This window comes from Sus scrofa, chromosome 13 (genome assembly GCF_054392235.1).
Source record: "Sus scrofa isolate SSC_HxYL_T2T_F1_AM1 chromosome 13, Sscrofa_HxYL_maternal_Yorkshire_Landrace_v2.0, whole genome shotgun sequence".
Lineage (NCBI taxonomy): Eukaryota > Metazoa > Chordata > Mammalia > Artiodactyla > Suidae > Sus > Sus scrofa.
The window spans coordinates 196,851,920-196,863,923 of NC_139395.1; the positions used below are offsets into that span (position 1 = coordinate 196,851,920).

Below are 12,004 nucleotides of genomic sequence, written 5' to 3' on the forward strand. Positions count from 1 at the left end.
CTTATTTCCAGAAGCAAATGTCTCTCTGGAGACCTCCCGATATGTTAAATAACATGTATTCTTATTATCTTACTTGAACACTTAATTAACCTATGAATTAACCTTGCCATAATATTTACTTGCTAGTCTCATTTTTTTTATATAGTTTTTTTTTTGTTTTTTTTGTTTTTTTGTCTTTTTGCTATTTCTTTGGGCCGCTTCTGCGGCATATGGAGGTTCCCAGGCTAGGGGTCGAATCGGAGCTGTAGCCACTGGCCTACACCAGAGCCACAGCAACGCGGGATCCGAGCCACGTCTGCAACCTACACCACAGCTCACGGCAACGCCGGATCGTTAACCCACTGAGCAGGGGCAGGGACTGAACCCGCAACCTCATGGTTCCTAGTCGGATTCGTTAACCACTGCGCCACGACGGGAACTCCTAGTCTCATTTTAATAACAGGTCTAGAAAAAGGACAAATCTATACATTTCAGGAAATAAAAATGAAGCATTTGCTTTATAATGCATCAGACGTTGCCTCAGCTCTTAAAATAAGTTCTTAAAAGCACAACAGTGAAAAGTCAATAATTATCATTCTGGGAGTTCATGGTGCAGCAGAAACGAATCCGACTAGGAACCATGAGATTGCAGGTTTGATCCCTAGCCTCACTCAGTGGGTTAAGGATATGGCGTTGCTGTGGTGTAGGTCGAAGACACTGCTCAGATCTGGTGTTGCTGTGGCTCTGGCATAGGCCAGCGGCTATAGCTCTGATTCGACCCCTAGCCTGGGAACCTCCATATGCAGCAGGTGCGGCCCTAAAAAGGACAAAAGACAAATAAATAATATTAATAACTACCCTTCTGGGAGTGTTGTGGCTCAGTGAAAGCAAACCTGACTAATATCAATGCGGATGTGGGTTCGATCCCTGGGTTAAGGATCCAGCATTGCCTTGAGCTGTGGTGTAGGTCACAGATGCAACTTGGATCCCACATTGCTGTGGCTGTGGTTAGGCAGGCAGCTGCAGCTCCGATTCAACCCCTAGCCCGGGACCTTACATATGCCACAAGCACAGCCCTTAAAAAACAAAACAAAACAAAACAAAAAAAGCAAAAAGGCTATCATCTGTACCTATAATTGGAAAAAATAAAAATGTATTTGGCTGTGACATGCCTTTGTTCCCCATATCCCCCTTCTCCTTTCTGGCCATCCTCAATCTATCTATTAAAGAGGCTATCTAACCCATCTCCCCATTCCTGGGCAGCTGGCCACATCCACTGCAGTGTTTTACATGGCTTTAGGCTGCTCAATATAGTAGATTTCCAGGTCTATGTGTTATTCCTTTAACTAGAAGGTAACAACATTTTATTTTGTTGCTCTTATATCTGCTATATCACCTACAACATCCTAAATAGTTTTTTTCTCAGTGATGTACATAATAAAATGAATATTTATTTACTGACCTTGTGATACAAATAGTTCTCTCTGATGACACCAGCATGATGTGATACTATGTCTAAATGGGCCTATGTCAAGAGAAGTTCATAGAGTCTAGTACCTATATAATGTTGCTTAATACGGATCTCTCTTTATTTCAGTTGAAAATGTTTTATTGAGCACATACTACATGCAGGACAACATCTTGGTAGGCGATGGGGCTATAGTAAAGAATGGAACTTACAGAAGTCCCTGCTTTCCTAAGACTTACATTCCAGTGGGAATCAGATAATAAGTAGGAAAAATGTGTGTGGGTTTAGGGGGGTTGTGTGTGTGTCTGTGTGTGCATGTGCGCACACAGGCATAACATCTAAATATATCTGAGAGAAGAGCCTTCTGGGCAGGGAGGACAGCAAGTATGAAGGCCCTGAGTTAAGAGTGTGAGGGCAGAGAGAGGAAGACATTGTCTATTCAGGAGCCAGATGACTTCAGTCCTTAGAGAGCACTGGACTATAATAAGAAGCCATTGGACAATTTTGAGCAAAGATGACATGATCTAAAAATCTGTGAAATTCTGTAGACCCTTTTAATTCTTTTTGTCCCTTGGTGCTCATCCCCCAAAAAGTAACAATTTATTTTCCACAGACAATGATAATCTAACATGAAACAAACATCTATTTCTGTAAACATCATGTTTAGTACAAGTGTGACTAAACAACTCAAACTAAAGTAATTGGAATTTCCTATTGGAATTATCTGCATTCCTTATAGAAGTATGGCTTCATTTTCATTTTCCTCCAGGAGCTTTAAGTGTATTCGTAATCTGTATCCATGTTTACTGACATATGGAAAAATCCACTTTGCAGAAGGAAAAAAATGAGAACAAGAGAAACAAGTACAGGTGAAAAAAGGCTTTACCAACACAACACATCCAAAGGAATCAGAGAACACTCTGAGAGTGAGAGAGAGAGAGAGAGAGAGAGAGAGAGAGAGAGAGACAGAAAAAAAGAAACTAATTTTCCAGTTCTAATCTTTGTGCTCCTGGTTACATAAACAAAATCCCAGCTACATAAACAGAATACTGGTCCCCTTATGTGAAAATCCAAAGCCTAGTCTACTTAAGTACGATTGCCTTGACTTGTATGGTGTTAGGCAAATAACTTAATTTTCTCTATCTTATCTGTAAGGTAAGAATAATAATTATAAAAATAACAATAAAAGTAGGGAACCATAAAAAAAGGACAACCTACTTAATGGCAGAAAATAGTTTCAAATGATGAAACTGACAAGGGCTGAATCTCTAAAATATGCAAACAACTTATATACAACTCAACAGCAAAAAAAACCAACAACCCAACTGAGAAATGGGCAAAAGATCTGAATAGACATTTCTGCAAAGAAGATATACAGATGGCCAACAGGCACATGAAAAAATGCTCAACATTACTAATTATTAGAGAAATGCAAATCCAAACTACTATGAGGTACCATCTCACACCTGTCAGAATAGCCATCATTAATAAGTTAAAAAATAACATGATGGAGTAGGTGTGGGGAAAAGGGAACCTTCCTACACTGTTAATGGGAATATAAACTGGTACAACCACTATGGAAAACAGTATGGTGGTACCTCAGAAAACTAAATATAGAACCATTTGCCATATGACTCACTGTTGGGCATATATCCTGACAAAACTTTCATTGAAAAATATGCATGTACCTGTATGTTCACTGCAGCACTATTCACAATAGTCAAGACATGGAAACAATCCAAATGTCCATCACAGATGATTGGATTAAGAAGATGTGGTATATATACACAATGGAATACTACTCAGCCATCAAAAAGAACAAAATAATGCCATTTGCAGCAACATGCATGGAACTAGAGACTCTCCTCCTGAGTGAAGTAAGTCAGAAAGAGAAAGACAAATACCATATGGTATCACCTATAACTGCAATCTAATATATGGCACAAATGAACCTTTCCACAGAAAAGAAACTCATGGATTTAGAGAATAGACTTGTGGTTGCCAAGGCGGAGGGGGAGGGAGTGGGATGGACTGGGAGTTGGGGGTTAATAGATGCAAACTACTGTATTTGTAACGGATAAGCAATGAGATCCTGCTGTATAGCACAGGGAACTATATCCAGTCACTTGTGATGGAACACGATGGAGGATAATGTGAGAGAAAGAATATACATGTATGTATGACTGGGTCACTTTGCTGTACAGTAGAAATTGACAAAACACTGTAAATCAACTATAATGGAAAATTTAAAATAAATACATAAATTAAATAATAATAAAAGTAATACCTGTCTGATCATGTTGTAAGGAAATTGAGTTGATTTATACAAAACTTGGCAAATATCAAGTGCTTGGAAAATATGAAGTTATACAAAAAGAATAAACTTCTCCAATCACTGTAATCCCACTAATGCTGAGCCCACATAATAGCCTATATCAGTAGCAACAGTAGTAAAAGTAATTATTTTTATAGCGATTGTTTTTTATTTTTAAATTTTAAAAAATTTTATACAATTTTGAAATGTTACTTTCCACTTACAGTTATTACAAAATATTGACTGTACTCTCTGTGTTTTACAATACATCCTTGAGCCTATCTTACATCCAATAATCTGTACTGCCCACTTCCCTACTCCATCCCTATATTATAATAGCAATTGTTTTAAGCTAGCCCCTTATAACCATCATCCTTGAATGAACAGTATCAGTCAGTTCTAGGAAATTCTTTTCTTTCCATATGCAGTCACATTGGAGCTGCCAATCATGGTGTCCCTTTTTTCACAGTGTTTTAGATTAGCCAAGTGATGCAGACTGGCTCAGATGCAATACTGCATCTCCTAGACACAAAATTATCCTCTAAGATGACATGTTCAGTCCAGGTAATTTCCCTGAAATTTTCTAAATAGGAAGTGAATTAAGGTAGCTCTTAATTCCTCTTGGATAGAAAGCTCTAAAAATGTAGAAGTAAAGCCATACGAGATTTTGTTTCTGCTATATGGCAATAGTTGGTCTGAGAGGATTGAGGAGAAGCTTATGGTATTGGTTGCCCAATTCCAGTCCTTAAAACCCAGCTTTTAGTTCTTTTGATTTTATTTTTAGCTATTTCATTATTTTTCCCAGTCATGTTCATAACAAAATTCCATTTTTTTCTTAAGCTAAGAATAGTGATGTTTCATTACTCTCAACCAGACATGACTGGAACAAGGTAGGATGTAATTATAGCCAATGAGTACTGTACAGTTTTGAGAAATGGCTTATAGAGAGCAAGTCATAGAAAGAAATTCTGAGAGACCCTCAGAGATCTTTAAGACCAATGCCTTCTTAGTTACAGATGAGTAAATTGGTCTTAGAGAGGGTGTGTTAGCTTATGATTTCAAGAATCCAGCTGGCTATTTCAGGCAGATCTTAGACAATACTAATATCTAGGGTGAAAATACAAGGTTTGGAGGAGAAAAATGAACTACAAGTCCATCCATGGTCCAGAGTACAAGAAATTCTGGGAACTGTTTCTTATTAAGCAAATGCAGAAGATGGAGTTCACAAACCAAAAATATCTATATATTAATTTAGAATGGGAGATGAACATTGATCATGGGATATGCTGGCCATCTAAGAAGGCATCAACTGCCTCTGTATTCATCAGTTGTTATATATTAAAATATTACCTAATTCTTCATCTAAGATGGCTTTCAATTGCCTCTGTATTCATCAGTTATTATATATAAAAATGTTACCTAATTCTTTAGACAGTGTTTTTAAGCAAACATACCAGGGGGCAAAAAGCACACCCAGCCCCAAGACTTTGGTTTCTACATAGTATTCTCTACTAACCATATCAGATATGGCTGATTTTGGAGTTGAGGCAGAGAAATTCAAGATAAGCCTAGAGTATCTTATAATTTCAGAAAGAAAAGAAGTGCTCAAAAACAAAAAGATGAGAGTAATTGTCAAAGGGACATGAGAAGCCAACATGAAAGACCCCAATAACCAATTCAATAACAACAATGAAATCTAAGGAACAAAATGAATAATGCAGGATAGGGTTATAAACCAAAGTATGAAATAAAGGTACATGACTCCATATAGATGTGAATAAATAAGTAAACAGGAAGAAGAGACAGTTCTTGAAGAATATATCCAAATATGGAGGTTCTTTCTCCTACAGGTAGGGAGATCAATTTCCATCCCACCCCTTACATTTGAGGATGGGCTAGACTTAATCACCTGGTTCCAGAATGTAGAGCAGGGAATGGGAAGAATAGTGACATTTTAGTGCAGAAACCTGGAAATGCTACCTTAACCAAATGATAAAGTTAACACTCTTAGTGATTTCATGTGACTGTTAAAACCCAACATGATGTAGCAAGTATAGTGTGTTACCTAGCTGGATTTTTTTAATGTTTATTTTTGGCTTTTTAGGGCCGCACCTGGGGCATATGGAAGTTCCTAGGCTAGGGGTCGAATTTGAGCTACAGCTGCTGGCCTACACCACAGACACAGCAACACGGGATCCAAGCTCATGGCAATGCTGAATCCTTAACCCACTGAGAGAGGCCAGGGATCAAACCCTCCTCCTCATGGATACTAGTCAGGTTTGTTACCACTGAGCCACAACAGGATCTCCCAAGTTTGCATTTATTTAAAAAATATAACTCCAGTCTAATCATGAGAAAAAGATAAAACAACCTCAGATTGGAAGACATTGTATAGGATACAAGTCCAGCATTCCTCAAAAAGCTCATGAGGAAAAAAAAAAAAAAAAAAAGACTGAGAAATATTCATAGGCCAGAGAGACTGGGGAGACTTGACGCCTAAATCCTAGTAAAATCCAAATAAAGTCTGGAGTTCAGTTAAGAAGTAAATGGTCATGTACAAATGTCAGTGTCTTGGTTTTGACACATGTAGTATACTGACGTAAAATGTCAACCGTTGGGGAACCTGGCTGAGGGGGTACACAGGAACTCTCTGTATGACTCTGCAAATTTTCTGTAAACCTAAAATTATTCCAAAACAAAATTCATTAAAACAGTTAAAGCATGTTGAATATTCTTAACAAATATTTTAATTAATGTATAAACTGTTCTTTTTAACTCTAGGAATACTTTTGTGCAATGTGATTGTGTTTGGATTAAACTACTTGGAAAATGCATCAATACATTCTTCTCCTTAATTTCTTCTTTTTTTCTGGCACCACACAGAAGAGTGCACTCTCTCCTGTCACCCCTCATTGTGGTCACAATTCAACAGTATGATCTGAAATTAGCAGAAAGAGACAAAGGAAGCTTTGGCATTTCTACTTTCATAAACACTAGCAGATGGAGAGTCAGGAGGTCTTCCTGGCCCCAGTCAGTGGGTGGTTTCAGAGTTTGCTTCCCAGCATGGTCTTATTTGAATAATGGTGGCAAATTACATATGACTTTATTAAGCACCTTTCACTTTTCTGAAGAAAACTGATTTTCATTAAATGTAATATAATAATAGTTATATTCATAGTGACACCAACCATTCATCATAAGAACCATATTCTTTTTTTTTTTTCCCGTTACTACAGAAATCACCTTAGATGATGTGCTGAGCCTGTTGCAGAGTTCAAATGCAACATAAATTATCTCCATTATGACTTTCTCCAACTTGAGTACAAAATAAAAATAAAATCCTAGAACTCAAAGGCTCAAATAACTGTCTAAAAGAAATTCAGAGTAAAAACATTAACAAGAAATTTTCCTATGAAGAATTTATAGTTAAAAAAAAGGGAAGAGTTGTTTCTGATGTATGTGTGAACCTATGAACTGAGCAGATTTATGAGATGAAGAGATTCAAGATACGATTTTTATAAAAATCCAAGTAATATTAATAGAACTAGTAATTGTAGTCAAGTCTTCGTAGCAAAATCATAACAAAATTTATTCAGTATTCTTAACTCTCAAAAATTAGACTGCTGTTGCTTTATTTATCTTTATGATGCTCTGCAGAGAGTTTTACTCTGAAGAACCTGAAATATGTTATATTAAGTGATGACTGAGATTTGAGTTATTAGAATTATTTGTGCACGATGTTGTTTAAACTGATGCTGCTATGAAAAATTAATAAAACACATAAGCAAAAATAAATTGGGTTTGTAAATATTTTCTTCATCTGCTTTGTATACATTCTTACTTTTTCAGTAGTAAATAAGTAGGGCTTTTGTAATCAAAATTAGTAAAAAATATTAATTTTAAAAATTAATTTATAAAATTTAATACACAAAATTGAATAGGACTTCCATCAGTTGGAGTTCCCGTTGTAGCTCAGCAGGTTACAATCCTGACTAGTATCCATGAGGATGCAGGTTCAATCCCTGCCTTTACTCAGTGGGATAAGGATCCGGTGTTGCTGTGAGCTTTGGTGCAGGTTACAGATGAGGCTTGGATCCCATGTTGCTGTGGCTGCTGTGTAGGTGCAGCTGCAGCCCCAATTAGACCCCTAGCCCTGGAATTTCCATCAGTGATTAAATAGTGATAAACAGAAATATTGCTCATTCATGATCCCACTTAGGTAGAGGTCAGAGGAACTGGGGAACTCCAAGATTAATCCAAAACTCCAAACATATTTGGAAAAAAAGACGTACTTAAATAAGAATGCAATATAACTATCTTATATCCTTTTATTCTGTTATTTTTCTGGAGCCAGATTTGTTGCTAGAGCCTTTCGTTTCCAACAAACTTTCACAGTTGCTGATAAAAGAGCAATCAAGCAAGGAAAATTTTTGTCCAGAAAACACAGGAAATTCAATATTTGAATATCCCACCATGACCTCCAAATTGCATAAATTAGAACTCATCATTTACTAAATTTCTTCAAATGCTACAAACCTATAAATGATACTGCCATTATTCTGTTGTTCAAATATAATTTATTATTACTTGATTATTCTTCCATTTTTCTCAATCTTTTCAAAAAATTAATCACCAAAGCTGCCTACTTGCTTTTGAGATATATTTTTGAATCACAACTTCTTTGCCAGTCTGCCCACAACCAGAAATTAAACTTCTCATATCTGGACCATTAGTTGATCTTCCTCCTCTCAATCTGTCTACTGAGATTGTCTATTTAGACAATTGAAACTGTCATCCAGTAATATTCCCTATTGTACACTGTACTAGGACCAACAGGCCTCTGCCAGGATTTCAAGATAATCACAGCTGCCCTTTATTTATCTGCTTAATTTACTTTCCATCCAATCAGGTTGTTTTTCTCTGTCTCCTGAACATATCACACTTTTTCTAGTTCTCACCAATTGCTCGAGTCCATCTAGAAACTTTTCTTAACTGTCCTCTATCCAAATGCTCATATTAAGCTTTCATCCCTTCAGTCTACTCACTGAGTTGTCTTTGACACATTACACATATAATCAGCACAACACAATTTACCATTACTTAATGACTGCCTTTTATGTGCTATTAAAGTTTTATCCTTGAATGGATTATGAATACTTGGGTACTTGAGACCTTTGTCTTATATCCTGCTGTCTCTCTCACAATGCTAGTATAGTGCTAAGATCAATAAATATTTGGCTTGAGCACAAAAGCTATTTTAGTGCCTCAGGGAGTTTTATTATTTATGAGTGATAGGAGACGTGGTTTCCTTCAAATTCTCATTTCAGATGCAGTCAGGAAAATGGGGAAGATGAAGATAAAAAAATCGGTGCTAGTGTGAGTAATTCTCCTTCCAGGTCAGCCTATCAAAATAAGGACCTTGGTGTATTGTGCAGGATGCAAGCAAGTATGAAGAAACAAAAAGCTCTTTGTTATTTACCCAGATCCTACCAGTGAGTTCAAGCAAACAACCTAGCCAGCATTTGGCTAGTACCTCCTTTTCATAGGCAACATTCTTATTTTATACAGTAGTTAGAGAAAATATGATTATAATATGATGAGATTAAATGAGAATTTCCCCCTTCTGCTCTCAGAAATTGCCTCAAAGCAACAGAAATAAGAAGAAAATATGCAAAACCCACAAACATATTCAACCCGACAAGGGGATTTCTGAAACTCTAAATTACAAAATGGCTGCCTAAGTTGATAAAGAAAAGAAACACTGGTGTGGGAAGATGTTAAAACAGGGTGCCTACTGCTGTAAGTATCAGTTTTAAAAAGCCCCTTAGCACATATGCTGTCTAAAAATGTATATCTAGGGTATAAATCCAATACTTGGAAGAGTATCTGTGCTTGAGTTGATTTCAAGGAAAAGCTAAGAAAATGAGACTCAACAATGAAACACACATTATAGCCATAAATACAGGAAACAATCTGTTATTGAAGCTAGTGAGGATCAGAGGGATTGAATTCTGAGTAACCACACAGTGGTCAATCTCAGTTGATGGGCTCAAGGAGAATGGAAGCTCATAAGGGGATTCATTTGCATCAACAACCCCAGGGTAGTAGAAAAATATCTGCTTGCCTTGTAATATGGTCAGGGTATTGTCTGTATGAAATTTTTGCAAATATGTGCTCCAGCAGAAAAACCCTGACATTAGCTGGAATAAAGTGAATAAAGAGCCAACACAAAAACAACACCAAAAAAAAAAATAGTAATAATAATAATGAGAGAGAGAAAGGAAAATTTTAAACTACAAAGGATTACAGAAAAAGTGATGCATATGTAATTCAAACAAAGAGGATTCAAATTCAAATATACACAATTTGTATTGTATAAAGAAATAAATGAAATAATAGAAAAAAGTTGAAGTTGAGAGAATTACAATGAATTAGAAAAGAAAGATCTACATATTGCTACAAGAAAAATAAACAGAGAGTTCATGAGAAAAATTGCTTGTAGACAGACTTAAAAATATTAAAATAAAGACTTCTATGAAGAAATAATCAGACTGACCTCACATTCCTCTAACATGCAAGACTAGAAAATAGTGGAACAATGCCACAAATAACTTATGGAAAGAACTGTACACAAAGCCAATGTATGTGCATTTATAAAGGCAATGAAAAACCTTTTGAGTATGTTGCCAAAATTTGGCCTCTGTCTGCCAGTGCCGAATTGAAACACAGAGACAGAGTTTTGGGTAAAGAGAAAACATAACCTTATTGCTTTGCCAGGCAAAGGAGGGTCACAGAAGGCTAATGCCCTAAAGACTGTGTCACCCATTGGAAAGAATTGAGAGGAGTTATATAGTAAAAAGGAGAAAAACAGGTTTTCAGATAGCAATCAGGATTGGGACAAACATGCATTCTCCTTTCTTTGGGGGGATCTTAGTCATCAAAGCTGGAGTCAGGAGATCTCAGCATGCTCACGATGGTAGTCTTTTGGGTTTATTGCCTAGAATAACAGTACTTGCGAAAAGGACATATTGATCAGAGATTAGAACAAACTAGGAAAGTTCCTGAAAAACAGCATGTGCTAATAATCTTTAACCCACAGGCAGTTGTGCTCAGGGTGCAATTAAGCCAGGGAGAAGGAAAAGGACAAGGACAAGGACTAAGCCGTTCAGTTTTACAGTATTCATCTCCAAAAGAAACATAAGGAATATCAATTTTTTCTTAGGTATATAAAATGCCTATATTATTATGTGTATCCCTTGAGAGGGAACCAGAATCCTGCCCCGAGGCTGTACTATTATTGCCTGACTGTTCCTCCCTTCCTGATCAGCAACTGTTTGAACCTGAGCCTAGGAACTCAGGGAAGCTCATAGTGGTTGAATGAGGCCAATTTCCTAAGAACAAGAAATGGGGGACACAGAAAGTCTTTTTTGCCCAGGAGCTCCACGGGGCCCTGCTTGGTTACAAGTATAGAGGAACCCAGGGGACATTGTTCTAGGAAGCTATCTTGTAGAAACTACTTGAGAACAAACGTTTGACAAGAAAAATATGAATTGAGAGATGATTTTAAATGGATCATGCACAGTATTAAATACCATAAATCAAGTAATTACACTTATAGAAATGAATATCAATATTGTAAATCTGACACAGCCAAAATCACATAAAATAAAAATTATTTGGTAAGAAAAGGGAATGAGAAAGGCATAGGTAGTGTAATGAAACTGATTTTCTCATTTTAAGGCTAAGAATCCAAAGAGATCATTTATTACTTTTGAATGAAATAACAAAATTCTAAGATCAGAGGTAGGAGCTCCCATTGTGGCTCAGTGGTTAGCAAACCCGACTAGCATCCCTGAGGATGCAGGTTTGATCCCTGGCCTCACTCAGTGGGTTAAGGATCCGGCATTGCCATGAACTGTGGTGTAAGTTGCAGACTCGGCTCAGATCTGGCATTGCTGTGGCTGCAGCATAAGCTGGTGGCTGCAGCTACAATTAGACCCCTAGCCTGTGAACTTCCATGCTCTGCAGGTGCGGCCCTAAAAAGATAAAATAAATAAATAAGTAAATAAATAAATTAATAAAATAAAATAAAATCAAAGGTAAATAACAAAATCAACTAATGTTCAGTGGTAAGGATAAAGATAGAGAAGAGGAAGAGAGAATCAATGTATAATTAACTTACCTCATTGTTTCTGGTAGGGAGTCCATAAACACTGCGTAAAATACAAAAGAACTTGCCTGCA

At 36.7% G+C, this 12,004-nt stretch overlaps 1 long non-coding RNA gene across 3 annotated transcripts in view; it reads right to left on the reverse strand.

Annotated features, from left to right (window-relative positions):
* Positions 1–12,004, reverse strand: part of LOC106505481 (uncharacterized) — a 712,816-nt gene that overhangs the window by 25,692 nt on the left and 675,120 nt on the right. For 2 of the 3 annotated variants that reach the window (XR_014825020.1, XR_014825021.1), the window contains one exon: positions 11,944–12,004. The exons of the other annotated variant lie outside the window; for it this stretch is intronic. This is a non-coding gene — a long non-coding RNA (uncharacterized LOC106505481). The remainder of the gene's footprint in view (positions 1–11,943) is intronic. 3 annotated transcript variants of the gene reach the window in all.